This window comes from Equus przewalskii, chromosome 17, assembly GCF_037783145.1.
Source record: "Equus przewalskii isolate Varuska chromosome 17, EquPr2, whole genome shotgun sequence".
Lineage (NCBI taxonomy): Eukaryota > Metazoa > Chordata > Mammalia > Perissodactyla > Equidae > Equus > Equus przewalskii.
Window position 1 is genome coordinate 52,815,377 of NC_091847.1, and position 18,721 is coordinate 52,834,097.

The 18,721-nt window shown below is 37.6% G+C and overlaps 1 long non-coding RNA gene across 1 annotated transcript; it reads left to right on the forward strand.

Annotated features, from left to right (window-relative positions):
- The first annotated feature begins 13,376 nt into the window (after nt 1-13,376).
- Nucleotides 13,377-15,747, forward strand: LOC103556260 (uncharacterized). The gene is made up of 2 exons (XR_546150.2): nt 13,377-13,482; nt 14,215-15,747. It is a non-coding gene; the product is annotated as an uncharacterized lncRNA (long non-coding RNA).
- The last annotated feature ends 2,974 nt before the right edge of the window (nt 15,748-18,721 follow it).

The window sequence follows — 18,721 nt, forward strand, 5'->3', positions numbered from 1 at the left end:
AATATGAATGTATCTTTCTTACCTTCCTCAGTATGTCTTTTCTTATTTCAAGCTTCACCTGAGTTCTGTAATCCATCACCTGGAATCGTTGGCTCTTGTGAAGCTATTTTCCTACATGGATAGTTGTTCAGATTGATGGTTCTGGAAGGAAACGAACACTAGAAATTCCTATGCTGCCATTTTGATGATGTCACTCCCCTCCTGGGTCATGTTTTTTGATCCACTCTGACAATCTCTGTCTTTTAATTGGTACATTTAGACCATTGACATTCAAAGTGGTTATTGATGTAGTTGGATTAATAACTATGACATTTATTACTATTTTATATTTGTTGCCCTTTCTTTTTCTGCCTTTGTGGCTTTGATTGACCATTTTATATAATTCCATTTTCTCTCCTTTCTTAGCATATCAGTTATACTTCTATTTTACTTTTTTTAGTGTTTGCTCTAGACTTTGCAATATTCATTTACAACTAATCCAAGTCCACTTTCAAATAACACTATACCTCTTCATGGGTATTGCAAATACCTTATAATAACAAAATAATCCTAAACTCTCCCTCTTGTCCCTTGTATCATAGCTGTCATTAATTTCACTTATAGATAGGCATATATATATATATATACACACAAATATACATATATATGCACATATATAAGCATGTATAGTCAAATACAGTGTTGCTATTTTATTTTGAACAAACTGTTATTTGTTAGATCAACAAGAATGAGAAAAATAAATGTTTATTTTACCTTCACTTATTCCTTCTCCAATACTCTTCCCTTGTGTAAATACAAGTTTCTGATAGATATCATTTTCCTTCTCTCCAAAGAACCTCTTTTAACCTTTCTTGCAAAGCAGGTCTACTGGCAACAGATTCCCCTAATTTTTGTTTGTCTGAGAAAGTCTTTATTTCTCCTTCACTTTTTCGTTTAAAGAAATTAAACCATGATGATGTCAATTTGAGGGAAATGGAGCTGCTTTCTATAGGGGTGGGGGTTGGAAGAATAGGTGCGGTGACATAATGTCTCGTAGGGCACCGCTTTATTATTAAATTAGGCTATTGTGTCTACAGGAAGAAGCCATGAGGTTAGGCAGGAATTTTAAGCCTCTCAGTTTGTTCTAGATTTGCCACAATCCTAGATTTGCAGAAGCAGTGAGAACTGTACAGTTCATTTCACATCTACTTTCCCTACTTTTAAGTGTCAGTGCTGACACCCAGACTCACCAAAATGATGTGTGTGTATATATATGTATGTATAAAGAATAATTCAATTTATTGAAACTAACCGCCTCCCCCCCAAAAACAGTTCACCCATTTCTCCCACTCCCCTCTCCCTGCCTCTGGCAAACACCAATCTGTTCTCTGTATCTATGAGCTTGGTTTTTATTTTTTAGATTCCACATATAAGAGGGATCATATACTATTTGTCTTTCTCTGTCTCACTTATTACACTTAGCATAATACCCTTGAGGTCCATCCATGTTGTCATATATGATAACATCTCATTATTTTTTATGGCTGAGTAACATTCCATTTTGTGTGTGTGTGTGTGTGTGTGTGTGTGTGTATACACACCACATTTTCTTTATCCATTCATCCATCAGTGGACGCTTGAGTTTCTTCCATATCTTGGCCATTGTAAATACTGCTACAGTGAACGTGGGGGTGTGTACATCTTTTCAAGTTAGTATTTTCATTTTCTTCAGATAGATAGTCAGAAATGGGGATTGCTGGATCATATGGTAGTTCTAGTGTTAATTTTTTGATTTGTCTTTTAAATTGTTTGTTTTCCATAGTGGCTGTACCAGTTTACATTCCCACCAACAGTGCGTAAGGGTTCCCTTTTCTCCATGTCCTCACCAGTACTTATTTCTTTTCTTTTTAATAATAGCCATTCTAACAGATGTGAGGTGATATCTCATAGTGGTTTTGATTTGTATTTCCCTGATGACTAATGACATGAATGAACTTGTTGATGATCTGTGTGTCCTTTTTGGAAAAATGTCTCTTCAGGTCTTCTGCCCATTTTTTAATTGGATTGTTTCTTTTCTTTTGCTATTAGGTTGTATGAGTTCTTTATATCTTTTGGATATAAGCCCCTATCAGATATATGATATGCAAATATTTTCTCCCATTCGGTAGGTTGCCTTTTCATTTTGTTGATGGTTTCCTTTGCTGTGCAGAAGCTTTTTAGTTTAATGTAGTCCTACAAATTTATTTTTGCTTTTGTTGCTTTTGCTTTTGGTGTCAGATTAAAAAAATCATCACCAAGACCTATTTCAAGCAGTGTACTGTCTATGTTTTCTTCAAGGAGTTTTATGGTTTCAGGTCTTAGGTTCAAGTCTTTAATCCATTTTGAGTTAATTTTTGTGTGTAGTGTAAGATAGTGGTCCAGTTTCATTCTTTCACGTGTGGCTGTCAAGTTTTCCCAACACTATTTATTGAAGAGATTGTCCTTTCCCCATTGTATATTCTTGGCTCCATTGTTGTAAATTAATTGACCATATAAGCATGGGTTTATTTCTGGGCTCTCTATTCTGTTCCATTGATCTATGTGTCTGTTTTTATGTCAATACTCTACTGTTTGCATTACTATAGCTTTGTGATATAGTTTAAAATTAGGGAATTTGGTGCTTCCAGCTTCATTCTCCTTTCTCAAGATTGCTTTGGCTATTCAGGGTCTTTTGTGATTCCATACAAATTTTAGGATTGTTTGTTCTATATCTGTAAAAAATGGCATCAGATTTTTGATAGGGATTGTGTTGAATCTGTATATTGCTTTGGGTGGTATGGACATTTTAACAATATTGATTCTTCCAATCAATGAGCACAGAATATCTTTCCATTTATTTGTGTCATCTTAAATTTCTTTCTTTAATATCTTTTAGTTTTTCGCTATACAAGTTTTTCACCTCCTTGGTTAAATTTATTCTTAGGTATTTTATTCTTTTTGATGCAATTGTAAATGGAATTGTTTTCTTAATTTCTCTTTCTGATAGTTCATTATTAGTACATAGAAACACAACAATTTTTGTGTATTGATTTTTTATCCTGCAACTTTACAGGATAAATTCATTTATTAGTTGTAACAGTTTTTTGATGGAGTCTTTAGGGTTTTCTATATATAATATCATGTCATCTGCAAATAGTGACAGTTTTACTTCTTCCTTTCCAATTTGGATGCCTTTTACTTCTTTTTCTTGCTTAACTGCCCTGGCTAGAACTTGCGATACTATGTTGAATAAAAGCAGTGAGGGTGGGCGTCCTTGTCTTGTTCCTGATCTTAGAGGAAAAGCGTTCAAGTTTTCATGGTTGAGTATGATGTTGACTGTAGGCTTGTCATATATAGCCTTCATTATGTTGAGGTATGTTCCCTCTATACCTGCTTTGTTGAGAGTTTTCATCATAAATTGATGTTAAATTTTGTCAAATGCTTTTTCTGCATCTATTAAGATGATTGTATGATTTTTATCCTTCGTTTTGTGAATGTGGTATATCACACTGACTGATTTGTGGCTGTTGAACCATCTTTGCATACCTGGAATAAATTCCACTTGATCATAGTGTATGATCCTTTTAATGTGTCATTGAATTTGGTTTGCTAATATTTTGGGATTTTTGGGTCTATGTTCATCAGGGATATCAGCCTGTGATTTTGTTTTCTTATATCTTTGGTTTTGGCAATCAAGGTAATGCTGGCCTTGTAAAATGAGTTTGGAAGAGTTTCCTTTTCTTCTACTTTTTGGAAGAGTTTGAGGAAGATTGGTATTACTTCTTTGAATATTTGGTAGAATTTGCCAGAGAAGCCATCTGGTCCTGGACTTTTGTTTTTGGAAGGTTTTTGATTACTGATTCAATCTCCTTACTAGTAATCGATCTGTCTGGATTTTCTTTTTCATCATGATTCAGTCTTGGTAGGTTGTATGTTTCTAGGAATTTATCCATTTCTTCTAGGTTGTCCAATTTGTTAGCATATAATTGTTCATAGTAGTCTCTTATGATCCTTTAATCAAAAGACCTAGCTAAAGGTTTGTCATTTTTTTGTTTATCTTTTGAAAGAACCAGCTCTTCATTTTATTGATCTTTTCTATTGTCTTCTTAGCCTCTATCTCATTTATTTATGCTCTAATCTTTATTTCCTTTCTTCTGCTGTATTTGGGCTTCATTTGTTCTTCTTTTTCAGTTCCTTAAGGTGTAAAGATAAGTTTTTTATTTGAGACACTTCTTGTTTCTTGAGGTAGGCATTTATTACCATGACCTTCCCTCTTAGAACTGCTTTTGTTGCATTCCATAAATTTTGGTACGTTGTATTTCCATTTTTACTTGTCTCAAAGTATTTTTTAAATTTTTCTTTTAATTTCTTCTCTGATCCATTGGTTGTTTGGTAGCATGTTGTTTAATCTCCACATACTTGTGAATTTTTCAGTTTTCTTCATGTAATTAATTTCTAGTTTCATACCATTGTGGTCAGAAAAGATGCTTGATATGATTTCAGTCCTCTTAAGTTTATTACAACTTGTTTTGTGGCCTAACATATAATATATCTTGGAAAACATTCCATGTGCACTTAAGAAGAATGTGTATTCTGTTGTTTTGGATGGAATGATCTGTAAATATCTGTTAAGTCCATCTGGTCTAACGTGCCATTTAAGGCTGATATTTCTTTATTGACCTTCTGTCTGGATGATCTATCCATTGATGTAAGTGGGGTAGGAAAGTCCCCAACTGTGATTGTACTGCTGTCTATTTCTCCTTGTAGGTCTGTTAATATTTGCTTTATATATTTAGGTGTTCCTAGGTTGGGTACATAAATATTTACAAATGTAACCTCTTCTTGTTGGATTGACTCCTTTATCATTATGTAACACGCTTCTTTGTCTCTTATTACACTCTTTGTTTTAAAGTCTCCTTTGTCTGATCTAAGTGTAGCTATTCCAGCTTTCTTTTGGTTTCCATTTGCATGGATATCTTTTTCCATCCCTTCACTTTTAGTCTGTGTGTGTCCTTACATCTAAAATGAATCTCTTCTAGGTAGCATATAGATGGGTCTTGTTTTTTTAATCCATTTAGCCATTCTATGTCTTTTGATTGGAGAATTTAATCCATTTACATTTAAAGTAATTATTGATAGGTATGTGCTTACTGCCATTTTGTTAGTTGTTTTCTGACTGTTTTTGTAGTTCTCTTGCTGACTTTCTTTCATTTTGTGGTTTGATGATTTTTTTTTAGTGGTATGCTTATATTCTTTTCTCTTTATCTTTTGTGTATTTGAAGTAGGTTTTTGCTTTGTGGTTACCATGACGCTTACATATAACAACTTATATCTATGACAGTGTATTTCAAATTGACAACATTTTAAGTTTGATATCAATATAAAGCTGAACATTATTATTCTCCCCCATGTTTTATGTTTTTGATGTCACACTTTACGTCTTTTTATCTTGTTATCCCTTAACTCATTATTGTAACCATAGTTATTTTTACTACTTTTTTCTTTTAACCTTCAGACTAGCTTTATAAGTGATTAATCCACTATCTTTATATGTATTTACCTTTCCAATGAGATTTGTTCTTTCATATGTCTTCTTATTACTACTTAGCATGCTTTCTTTTCAGGTTAAAGAAGTCCATTTAACATTTCTTTTAAGGTGGTCTAATGGTGACAAACTCCTTTTAGCTTTTTCTTGTCAAGAATTGCCTTCACCTTTGAAGGATAGTTTTGTGGGTTACAGAATTCTAGGTTGGTGAGGTTTTTTCTCTCAACATTTTAAATACTTCACTGTACTCTCTTCTTGCTTGCCTAGTTTCTGAGGAGAAGTCAGATGTAATTATTAGCTTTGCTCCTCTATAGGTAAGGTATTTTTTTCCTCTGGATTCTTTCAGGATTTTTTCTTTATTTTTGATTTTATGTAGTTTGACAATCATATACCTAGGTGTAGGTTTTAGGGGATATTTATCCTGCTTGGTGTTTTCTGAGCTTCCTGGATCTGTGATTTGGTGTTTGACATTAATTTGGGGGGAATTCTTAGTCATTGTTGTTTCAAATAGTTCTTCTGTTGATTTTTCTCTTTCTTCTCCTTCTGGTATTCCCATTATGCATATGGTACACATTTTATAGTTGTCCCACAGTTCTTGAATATTCTGTTTTTTTTCAGTTGTTTTTCTCTTTGCGTTTCAGTTTTGGAGGTTTCTACTGAGATATGCTCAAGCTCAGAGATTCTTTCTTCAATCATGTCCAGTCTACTAATAAGTCCTTCAAAGGCATTCTTCATTTCTGTTGTAGTGCTTTTTATCCCTAGCATTTCTTTTTGGTTATTTCTTAGAATTCCCATATCTCTGCTTACATTGACCATGTGTCTCTGCATTCTGTCTACTTTATCCATTAGAGCCCTTAGAATATTAATGATAATTTTTTAAAATTCCCAGTCTTATAATTCCAACATCCTTGCTGTATCTGAGTCTGGTTCTGAGGCTTGCTCTGTCTCTTCCACATGTGTTTTTTACTGTTTAATATATCTTCTAATTCTTTCTTGGAAGCCAGGCATGATGTACTGGGTAAAAGGAACTTCTGTAAGTAAGCCTTTAGTAATGTGGTGGTAAGGTGGAGGGGAAAGGAAGTGTTCTATGGTCCTATGATTAGGTCTCAGTCTTTTAGTGTGCCTGTGCTTCTGGACTGTGAGTGTTACACATGCTTCTTGGTACTGCTCTCCTCCTCCTTAGTTGGGACAGGATGGCTAGAGGGAGCTGGAGTTGGATATTTCTTTTCCTCTAGGCCAGTTAGGTTCTGATAAAACCTCGACAAGTTAGGCTCTGGTTAAATAGTTTCCCCTGAAGGCATACCTTGTTAAGAAGAACAGAATGTTCTGGTGTATTTAAAATGATTCCTTTTCTCTTGCCTCTGCCAGAAGTACAGTGGGAGAGGGGGAGGGGCGAGGTTTGTCTCTGATATTCACTGTGAAAATCTGGTAGACATCCAGGAGGTAAAACTCACAAATGTGTGAGGGCCCCCAGTGACTGGATCTCCCTGAAGTTTTTAACTATCAGAGTTGTCCACACTGGGCCCCCAGCAGTTTGTCAACTACAGTTCAGGTTTCCCTACCCTGGTGCTGGTTCCCACAGAGGTTGCTGCTCCAGTAAGTTGTGATTCTCTGTATTTTCCAATTGGTTTCTCCAGTTTTGGGAGTAGCATTTTTCCTGTGACCTCACTTCTCTTTTGGATCTAAGAAGAGTTGTTGATTTTTCAATTTGTTTGGCTTTTCACTTGTTGTTGGGATGGAGTGGCAACTTCCAAGCTTCTTACATGCTGAACTGGAAACCAGAAGTCTCATCTACATTTTTGTCACTGCAATATGAAAAGACTCAAGGATTCTGTGTGAACTGTTGCTGGGCATCTTTCTTCTGGCAGTTCTCATCTGTTTCCCTTGATTACCCTATTATTTCATTGGGACTCCCAGAAGTTATATGTTAGTGGACTACATGTTCTGTTGACAGAATGTCCCTTAGCCAAAAATATGAATAACTGGAATGGCTTGATCAGTCCTACCTTTTCTAATAAGATTTTCTCAATCTGTCATCCAGCCATGCCATTTCTTTTGGTTCTTAATCTGACCCCTTTTTCCCTTCTAAGATATCAAAAGTTCTCACTAGTTTATCCTATTTCCACAGAAGTTTATTTATTTTTTCACCATACTTATGGCTTTTCACACTGTTTTATGGACCCTGTCTGTAGCTTTTGTGGTGAACATTTTATGTGTTTTAAAACCTTGTTGCCTTACATCTTTTGTTGCTAGAGTGATATCGTCTGTTTGATTCTAATTGAGCTGAGCCTTCAAAAAAATATCTCTTTCATCTTTAACCTTTTAATTCTCTTATCCTTTACATGTATTTTCTTGTGAGTGGGCTCAAAACTCCTCATTCCCTATATTCCTTTTGTTTCTTCCCTTAGCCTTTGTGGTATTCTTAGATAATGCAGGACTACTGGTCATTTTGATATAGATTAGCCTCACATATTAGTTCTCTCTTTCAGTGGTTCTTTTGCTTTTCACTGCTACCTTCTGCCTTATCACTTCATGCCTAGTCTCCCATCTGGTGTAACTCCTTTCGGTGTCTCCCATTCCATTTTATTTTTCTGTGGCAATGGGATACTTTCCATTTCAAGTAACAGAAACTCAACTCAGATGGATTTAAGCAATGAAAGTGATTTACTGACTAATAGAGCTAAAAAGTCCAAGGTAGGATAGGCTTCAGAGTTGTTTTGATTTAGTAATTCAACCATGTTGTCAAAGACCTGGCTTCTTTACCTTTCTCTGCTTTGCCTTCAGTCTTGTCAGCATTATTTTAAACTTGGCTTCTCTCAGAGTGGCAAAACAAACCCAGATATCCAAATTTCATATCTATATACCACCCTGCCTACAAGGGGAGAGAGTGTCCCTTTTGATGGCCCTTCCAGAGAAGTGAGAAATCTTCTTTCCTAGAAGCCCCAGTTCTATAAAGGATACATTGCATGTTACCCAACAAAATTAGTCCAGATGCCCTTCCTGAACCGACATCTGTGCCTGAGAAATGCATGCTTTGTTTGCCTTAGGTGTGGGTTACGTGAACTGATCATTGTGGAAAGAGGAATGAGATGCCCTGATAAATTTAGTCCAATCTGAGACCTCTCCTAGAGCTAGGAGTTCAATCGGTTTTCCCTAAACATGTAAGAGAAGTAGACATCTGGCTAAAAGTCTGGAAACTGTGAGGAAGGAGGATGGGGGAAATGGATGCTAAGCAACTAAGAAATGCCCCTTACTCTTATATATGGTTACTTCAAAAATTAATAAAACACCATATTTATTTTATTTCTCTGTTGCTCTAGTCCAAGGACCAAATCTAGCCAGCCACCCGTTTTTATAAATAAAGTTTTCTTGAAACACAGCTGCACTCATTTTTAAAGTATTGTCTATGGCTGCTTTCACACCACAATGGAAGAGTTAAGTAGTTGACAGAGCCTGTATGACCTGTAAAACCTAAAATATTTATTATTTGGCCCTTTCAGAAAAAGTTTTCTGACCCTAGGCCTAGAAGATTAAACTCATCCTGGATTTCAAAGCTCTCTATCATCTGTCCTCAGCTTGCTGATCTAACTCAATTGGCATTATTCACTGATGGAGCTCAAATCCAATCAGGTTAGTTTTTCCTCTACCCCAAATAGTGCATATTCATTGTCTTTTCTCTTTTGTTCATGCCTTGTCCAACCTGGAATGCTCCTCTTCAATCTTATGTATCTTTGAAGGCCCATCTCATGTTAATGAAGTTTTCCTTGTTACCTTTACACACACTGAAGCCTTCTTTCCTCCATTTATTGTCTCTATCACACTTTGAGGCATTTTGAGTCTGTACATATTTTTTAAATATGTCGTATGTAATACATCTTATCTGTCCAATTAAATGTAAAACTCCTGGATCTTAGAGTCTTGGTAATATAATATTTTTTATATCCCTTGTAAAATTTCAAGCAATGCTGGACCAGGAGAAGGCACTTAACTGATACTACTAGTCCTGTCAAACTCTACCTCACACACATAGCCAGAATTAGTTCACTTCTCTCCATCACTACTATACCGCCCTAATCTGAGCTCCACCGCCTCTCATCTGGTCTAATTTGACAGCCTCCCAAGGGCCCCCTGCTCCTTCTGCCCCTAAAATCTTTTGCCCACACAGCAAACAGACTGACTTTAAATGTTTAAATCAGATGATGTTACTCTCCTACTTAAAATCCTCCACTTCCATGATGTATCTTAGAGTGGAAGTTGTGATCTATCTCTGCCTAAATCTCTCCACTCAACTCCTTTCACTTGTCAGTGGTTGTTCAGCTCCAGTTTCTCTCAGTTCCCTCTGCCTGGAATGTTTTTCCCCCAGGACACGAATGTCTGTCTCCTAATTCTGGTCTCAGCTCTGTCCTTGCTTGACCACCCAGTGTAAACTGACTCTCCACTTCCTGTATGTCACTCTAGATCACATCATCAAGTTTCACTTTCTTCATAGCCTTGATCTCACCACAATATGTCTTGTTTACTTGCTTAACTGTTGTCCTTCTAAATGCGAGGTTTGTGAACTCACCTAATTTGTTCACTGCTGTATTTTCAGCCCCTAGAACAATGCCCAGTGCATAACAGGTATTCAGTAGCTTTTTGTGGAATAAATAAAACCACTCATAGATTTATTTTCTTTTGAAATAGAAAAAGAGAACTTTTATTCATTGTCATAAACATGCATTTACTAAGCACCTACATTCATAGTATTACCACCTAAGGTTTTGCACAAAGAAATTCTTCTTAGGGGTTTTCATAGTTTCTAGGGCTGCCATAACAAACTTCCACAAACTGAATGGCTTAAAACAACAGAAATGTATTCTCCCACCATTCAGGAGGCCAGAACTCCAGAATCAGAGTGTTGGCTGTGTTGATTCCTTCTGGAGGCTCTGAGGGAGAAACCATTCCATTCCTCTCTCCTAGCTTCTGGTGGTTGCCTGCAATCCTTGGCATTCTGTGACTTGTAGATGCATCACTCCAATCTCTGCTTCTGTCTTCACATCACCTCCTTCTCTGTGTGTCCTTCTCTGTCTTTCATAAGGACATTCTCACTGGACTTAGGGCCCATCCTAATCCAGTAAGATCTCATCTTGATCCTTAACTAATTACATGTCCAGTGGCCTTATTTCCAAATAAGGTCACCTTCTAAGGTTCTATGTGGATGTGAATTTTGGGGGGACACTATTCAACCCATAACATGAGGTTACAATACAACACAGAAACTAATAGTCTGCTCTTGCTGTAGTGTAGTGCAGTGGGTTGTTTTCGGGTGGCCAGCAATCATCTCTCTTCCCAGGAGCTCCCCAATTTCCTATTAGGGAATTACCTCTCCCCCTTTGGGAACAGTCTTAGTAGGGATGTAAATCAATATTCCTCATCCTGCTGCTACCAAGGAGCCATATGGGACTCAAGGGAAGACAGCTGGACTCCTGGGATGTTTTATTTTTCCAAATTTTTATTTGTTTATATTTTGACAAGCTTCAAGACATAGCTTTTACTCCATACTAAATTTCCAATGATTTTAGCAGTAGAATTCTGTGAATTCACAGAACATATCAAATAATCTGGGCTCTTGGAACCTTTAATCTTGAGCAGAGGCAAACAAGGACAGGAAGTAAATGCAGTGTGTACATTGAAGCAGCAGCACCTTGAGAAGATCTGTACATTGTTCTTGCTTCCTGGGCTCCAGGAGCTGTCCTCACTCCTGTCTTGTGTCCAGGCCTGGCTCTCCAGCCTCCTGTCCATCCCGTGGGTTCCTGGCTAGCACTCCATTAAAGTCTCTTTTTGCTTAAGTTACCCAGAATCCATTCCTATCATTCGCAACCAAAGAAACTCAATTGTTACACGGAGATCTAAAATTTGTTCAGTACTGTTTTGCCTGCAGTTCTGCATATTTAGCTCTGAGTTCTGACATGCTGAGTTTACTACTACATGAGATACTACCTGCAAAATGTCAATTTCAGCCCAAACCTACAAATTAGTGCAATTACAAGGCAGCGTATTAGCCTTATTATTAATTTATTTATAACCCATCTTGTTTCAAAAGGATTTCATTGTGTTAAATTATCCTACAAAGGTACGGCAAGTAAAAATACATTTAAAATAAGAAACAAAAATGAGACAAAGGGAGAATAAGGAGAAAAAAATGAGATGGAGCCATGAGTGAACCTAATCCATAAAATGATTACCCTGAAGGCCTAGACAATAGGTAGAGGAGAGATACAATGACTTGAGAGGAACTACAGGCTATGGTTGTTGCCATGGTATTTGGAACAATATTTTGTACTTGAAATAGTACCTTCTCAACCTGCATTTCTGTTAAAAAGAGCTTGCAGTCTCTATAGTAAAGTAGAACCATGAGATAATGAAACAACTGGCCACATAGGAACTGCCTAAGCAAATAACAGAAAAGACAATATATTTGCTTAAAGTCTTTAAATTATCACTTTAAAGATAGTAAAAAAAGATCCTGACGTCTGCGTTGTTTCTTTGTTTGGGGGGTTTAACGTTACTAAAAAAAACCCCCTTTAAGCTGTAGTGCCTTATTTTAAATTAATGATAACTTATTTTGTTTTACACAATAGATAGACCTTGGAAAACTTATTTTATAATCTATTTTTACAAATCTAAACATTTTAAATAGAATAGAGGAATTGACTGTTTAAAAGAACACCTAGAATCAATCTTTTTCAAATCAAACATTACTTTCTTATTTATTTTAGTGATATGGGGGTTTCACATATTATAGAAATGCTGGTTCCCCTCTTGTGGTTTTTATAAAAAAAAAGTGAAGCCGAGATTTTAAATGCAAACTCTGCATAAAGATATTGCTCATACATAGTAACATAGTAAACACAATCATAAGATACTGATCATTATTATAATGAAGATTTTCTCATTTTAATATTTATTGCATTTTTTTTTCTATCAAACCTTTGCAAAAAGGATCTGAGGCAACTGTTGAATACATCACAAGTGCCACCTAGTGCTTTCTTTGAAAATAACATTTTTTTAATCTTCAGATACAAGAACAAAACAAGAAGTATGAGGCCTATACGCCCAGGACAGAGCTTCCTTAAAAAAAAGCCTGTTTGTTGTCACTCAAAAAAGGATTTGGAAGTAAGTTCACTTGACTGTAGTCACATCTCCCAATACTGCTTGTTTTTAATTCTACATAGGTTTAGATGGAGTTAAGTAAAGGATATTAAAGAAAGGAAAAATGAAGGCATTTCATTAAAGAAGTAACAGCAATACTTTCAAAAAGTATTTTTTTTCACCTCCCAATAGGAGCTGGCATATCACTAAAGCTCTAAGTTTATCCTCATTATTTTTTGCCCCAAGTCACTCCTCTTTCCAGTTTTCCTGTCTTTAATGCATGGAGACATCTTTGTCGCCATCATCATCATCACTCCCCACAGTCACAATCACAAGAGCTAGCTGAGTGACAATGGTTGCAGTGATGTGGATCAAGGCTGCCCCAGGGAGAGAAGCCCAAGGCAACTGTCCTGGCCTACATGCCAATCTATATGACCCAATTCATATCTAAAGTTATACGACCATGCAATAACCAGACCCCACCTGCCCTGATACCATTTTAATGACTTTTTACATGATCTTTCCTTTGTCTAGTAAAAATAGCTCACATACCCACGCCTTTTAAATTTAGCCCTGCCCTCAACACATTGCAGCTCTTCACTGCCCACGGGTCCTGTCCCCATGTTGGCAGCTCTTCACTGCCTATCGGTCCTGTCCCCATGCTATTCTCTGAATAAAAGAGCACTAACACCAGACCTTGAGAGTCCAAGAAATCTTTCTTTCGACTCCTCAGCTCGCCAAGCCTGCATCACTTCTTCTGGTGGCCTGTATGGGGATCTTGCTTCACTGGCGTGTGAGCTGAAGTTCTGGTAGGTGTACTTTTCTTCCTTGTGCCTTCCTCTTTTTTGAGGATTGATCTAAACTCACGTCTTCATTGGGAACCGTCTTGGACAGCTGCATGAATCCAAGTTTGCTGCCCATGGCTACTCTATGGGGCAAACCATATCATTCAGCCAGAAAAGCAGTACCTTAAGCCTGAGGGTGATGAAGAATGAATTAATCCATTCCTTCCTAATTCTATCTCTAGTATATAAATTTTACATGGGCACGGGTCAAGCACTTAAGTCATTAGGACGGTCACCAGTCTTCCAGACTCCCATGGCAGGTTTCTTTCGTTAAGGCTGGTTTGGGATCCGTCCCTATGGCTCTTGACCACACTCTGAACCTCAGGAAAGTCCCAATCAGGACTCTAGATCAAGGAAAGTACCAAACTCTAACTTTTGGTTGAGTATGGGAATGCCCTTCTTGGGAGAACGGCTCCAGGACGCAATTGGTTGGAATGTCCTGCAGACCAGTGGAAAATTCTTTGCTGTTTTTCTCTATTCTTCTTTTATCTCTGGGGCCATTCACCAAGAAACTGTTACTGCCAGGCATAATAGGGAGGATATACAAGGGATGCAATCCAGAGGGACGCCCCCATCAGCCTTTGCTATAGGAACCCCACAGGCAGAACAGTGGGTAGGAAGCTGCCCTAGGTTCAGGGGGGAATTTAAAGGTAATGTACCCTTTTCTTTCACTTCTCTTGTCTTCTTGCTTCCTAGGACCATGGGAACTTCTAATTCCATTCTGAAGAACTCACCTTTGAATCGCCTTTTAAATAACTGGGCAAAATTTGATCTACAAGATCTAAAGGAAAAGAAACATTTTTTACTGTAATACTTTTTGGCCTCAACATACTCTGAATGAAGAAAAATGGCCCATGAATGGCACTTTAATTTTTTTTTTTTTAAAGATTTTATTTTTCCTTTTTCTCCCCAAAGGCCCCCGGTACATAGCTGCATATTCTTCGTTGTGGGTCCTTCTAGTTGTGGCATGTGGGACGCTGCCTCAGCGTGGTTTGATGAGCAGTGCCATGTCCGTGCCCAGGATTCGAACCAACGAAACACTGGGCCGCTTGCAGCGGAGCGCGTGAACTTAACCACTCGGCCATGGGGCCAGCCCCCATGGCACCTTGAATTTTAACACTATTTCTCAACTAGACTTATTTTACCGCCGCCTGGAAAAATGGTCTGAAATCCCTTATATTCAAACATTCATGGCCCTAAGTCAAGATTCTGAACTCAGAGCAGTTTGTTGCATGTGTCTAGCTTCCCCCCTGCCCCGCTTCTGGGGTCCTTCTGCTTATGGCAGGGCCATCTGGGGTCCAATAGGACCATCTGGGTGCGCACTCAGAGTGGGAACAGTTGTAGGACTTTATACCCTAAATCTTGGAACTAGTTTGCTGGTGTACTGAGTTGGTTATGAGGATAGGAGACCTGTGATTTATTCTGTAAACTGTCCTGCCAGTGTTGTGTGCCCCAGCATGAGAACTGTTGTGTGACACTTATCTTGATAACTCTTGGCAAGAGGCCATGAGGGCAAGGCCTAATCCCCACTTTTCCTTTCTTTGTATTGTTCTTCACCTCCTCTGTTGTCATCGAGTTGAGATTAAGTTCAGGCTGGGCCTGAGCAGAACCTGGACCCTCTGTGAAATCAAAAACTTGAAAACCTTTTGCCAGGGCCTTAACTCTCAACCCTGGAGCTGGGAGCCACAGCTCTCAGTCAGCTCCAGGCCTTTGCCTCCTGCTTCCCTGGCTCACCTTGTGCTGGCTCAGGAACTAAGTGCCCAGGCTGAGGGGGACTTGACTAAATCTTATAACTATGTCAACACCAGCAGTTGGGCCCACTGTCAGTTGGACACCGGCTTTACCACTATGGGGAACAGCCCAAGCATCCCTGGAGACTCACCCCTCGGGTACATTCTAACTAATTGGAAACAGTTTCAATTGGGTGGGTTATGCCCCAGAAACTCCATCTGGGGGAGTACTTGAGTGGTTTCTCTGTGCCTTTATGATGTAGTTGGACAGGAAGATCAACCTAAATGTCATTTGAGTTACAACCCAGTTTCTGAGAAATCAAGAGGAACTGTCCTTAGAAAATCCTTGCAGGATTGGAAAGCAGCTCTAGAGGCAGTTCAGATTTCACCCAGTTCCTTTATCTGAAAAAGGATTATCATCTCTCCTCTGCAGGAAATGTTATCTAGCCCATCACTAATTCCTACGACTGAATTAAAAAAAGGAAAAAGAAAAAAAAAATCCACAAGCATGCCCTTGCCAAAAAATCTAGTATCTTAAATGTCTTCTCCACAAATATTAGTAAAAAAGCTCAAAACAAAATTTGGATTCATAACTGGTGAGCTTTATATTACTGTGCCTGATTCGTGGCTGTAATTTTTTAAAAAATAGCTGTGGAGACCCTGTGTATGTGTGTCTATATGTATGTTTGATAAGTATTGTATTTTCCCTCTGGATGGTATGGCCAAAATTAAGAGGGCTGTTCAATTGGCTTAAAGTGCTTACATAAATTCTAATATAATAGAAATTAACCCATCTTTAAGTTAACATGATAAAGATTAATCTTTGGTAACTGAAAGTTTATTTAAGTTTGAGTAAGTCTACCTAAAAGATAGAAAATCTATGTTTGATTAAAATAATTTCCTATGTTCAGAAGGACTGAGGTCTCTCTATTAAGATTTTTTGACTGTGTTAACTGTTTGCTCTTGACTCTTTCTGTTGTCACTTTGAATAGATAACTGAGCGTTATTTCCTATTTGACCAAGTGTTTTAAAACCTTTTAATATTTTTGACAAGCTTCTCCCTCAAAAAATATTCAAATCCTGAATGAAGGCTTTCTTTTGACCTGGAAGAAGGAGGAAAATTTCTCTGAGGATTTTCAGAGGGCCCCTGGGACTTCTCAAAGAAATTTGTTCTCTCTCTCTTTGCGTAAAGAGGAAGATATTAAACTTATTAGGCTTGTTTGGTATGTTAAATTACATGAGAAGCATTATTGAATAAGTGATGATAAACCTTCTTAGGTGGTATTATGTGGATAAATGCTATTGATATAAATGTTTTAAAATTATATAACATTCCTAAAATTCTGGTCTGTCCTGCTTGTCAGCCATAATTCTAGTTATTATCTTGAAGTGTTGTATGTCACAGAAGTAGCCAAGTTTCTTTGTCAATAGCCCTTTTGAGTTTTTTGTCATTTGTAGGTAGTTGCTGTTTTACTCTGAAGATTTTTGCTTTTGCAAATATGTTTCATCTTCAGAGAAATTCATGGAAAGGATTCCGACTAAGGATTCTAGAATACAGATTTCTGATAAACTTTCAGATGGTAAAACTGAACTGGGTAAGAAGTTACAGAACTCTAACAGAGAAGCTGATGACCTCATGAAACTGCTAACAGAAGATTAAGATCAATAATCAATTACACAGGACTGAATGAACTGATGAGGATGATTATAATTTTTATGACTTTTGTTTGAAATATTGTTGATTTTTTGTTTTCTCAGATTTAAGGAAATCTTTTTCTCTTTTCTCTTATGCTAACTATGATGTACAGCAATTTGGTGAAATTATACCTTTGCAAGCAGAACTGAAACATTTATCTTTTCTCCCTACCTGATTCCTCCAGAATTTGGAAACTCTTGGTGAGTGAGTTAGTATGGTTATTTTCATGGCAATGTAGTTATTTGCATAAGTTCAAAGAGAATCTGTTCTCCTTATAACAGGACACATTTGGAAACATTGGTTATATAACCAAGGCTTTGACTAGAATGTCATATTTGAGAGAAACATGCAGATTCAGATATGACAATACAGCCTTTGAGGAATAAAGTTTGACTTTCTGAAATAAAGACACTTGGAAATATTGGCCTGGTATCTTGCTTACAGGTATTACAGCAATCTTACCTGGTAAGTAATGAAGGTCACTTATCTGGGAGATACCTGGAACATCAAAATATTTTGAGGAACCTTGAGAAGAGAGGAATCCACTCAAATCTGTAGGTATTGCAGCCAAAATCTGATGACAAGTCCTTGGCTTGGCTTTCCTGGCCTTGAGAGGCCTTTAAAGTTCAATCTGAGATTCCTTATAAAAAGTTCCAGCAAAGCAGATTTAAAAGAACCTATATGATCAATTGCCATTCTTGCTGCACTTATGTAAATAATTGGACCAAGTTTTATTGAAACTACACTTATTTTTCAAACCATTTAATCTTAATTTGGCTATCTTTTGTAAAAAATGAGAGTAATTTTAGAGAAAAACATTATGTTTCAGTAGAAGTTATAGTACACATGCATGGCCATTAGATTCTAGCTCTTCTCATCTACAAGATTCATCTATTACTAATCATAATGTCTCCTTGTGGCCGTCCATCTCTGATACCTGGGAGCTCCCTGGCCACAATCAAACCTTTTCCTTCAACTCTACTGTCTAAATACTAACTAGATTCACCTGGTCACAGGTGGATCATAAACAACGAGCTCCCTAGGGTAAAGTCCCCAACCTATCAATACACACAGGATGGATTATATCAAATTTAGGATGAATATATTTGGCTCACTCCTACTAGTGGTCAACTCAGTCAAAAGGCCACTCTATGCTGGGAACAAACCAATTACACTTGTGATACGTGACCTAACAACACTCAACCTATCGGACAAATTCCCCATTATATGTGTTCTCATATCATAGCCTTAAAAAGTTGGTTTGGGACTGACTGGAATAGACAGCCCAGCATATGTTGGTTAGCCCTAATGGCACTCAGTGGTTATGTGGTTCCAACTTATGGCCTTGGCTGCTGCCTGATGGATTGTAAGGTGCACCCTAGGCTTCATCTGGAGACAAGGTAGAACTACATTTACTCTATCTTCTCCTGCTAACTTACTCAACCTACAACAGCACTGAAGGTGTTTTGTCTTCCACTGGTACCATCACCTTGCCTCAATTTTTCTTTCCCAATTAGAAGTTGAAAGTGTCATCTGGCACATGGCAGCCCTAAACAAATTTACCATGAAGACTCTAAATGATACACAGCATAGCCTTTTGCTACTCAACTTAGAAGTATCCCAAATGTGTAAGGCAGTCCTCCAAAACCTAATGGCACTAGATGTCCTGACTGCAGCACAGAGGGGCACTTATGCCATTATAAAAACCGAATGTTGCATCTATATTCCTGACTACCGTCAAAATATCTCTGGCCTCCTATCTGATGTGAACCACCAA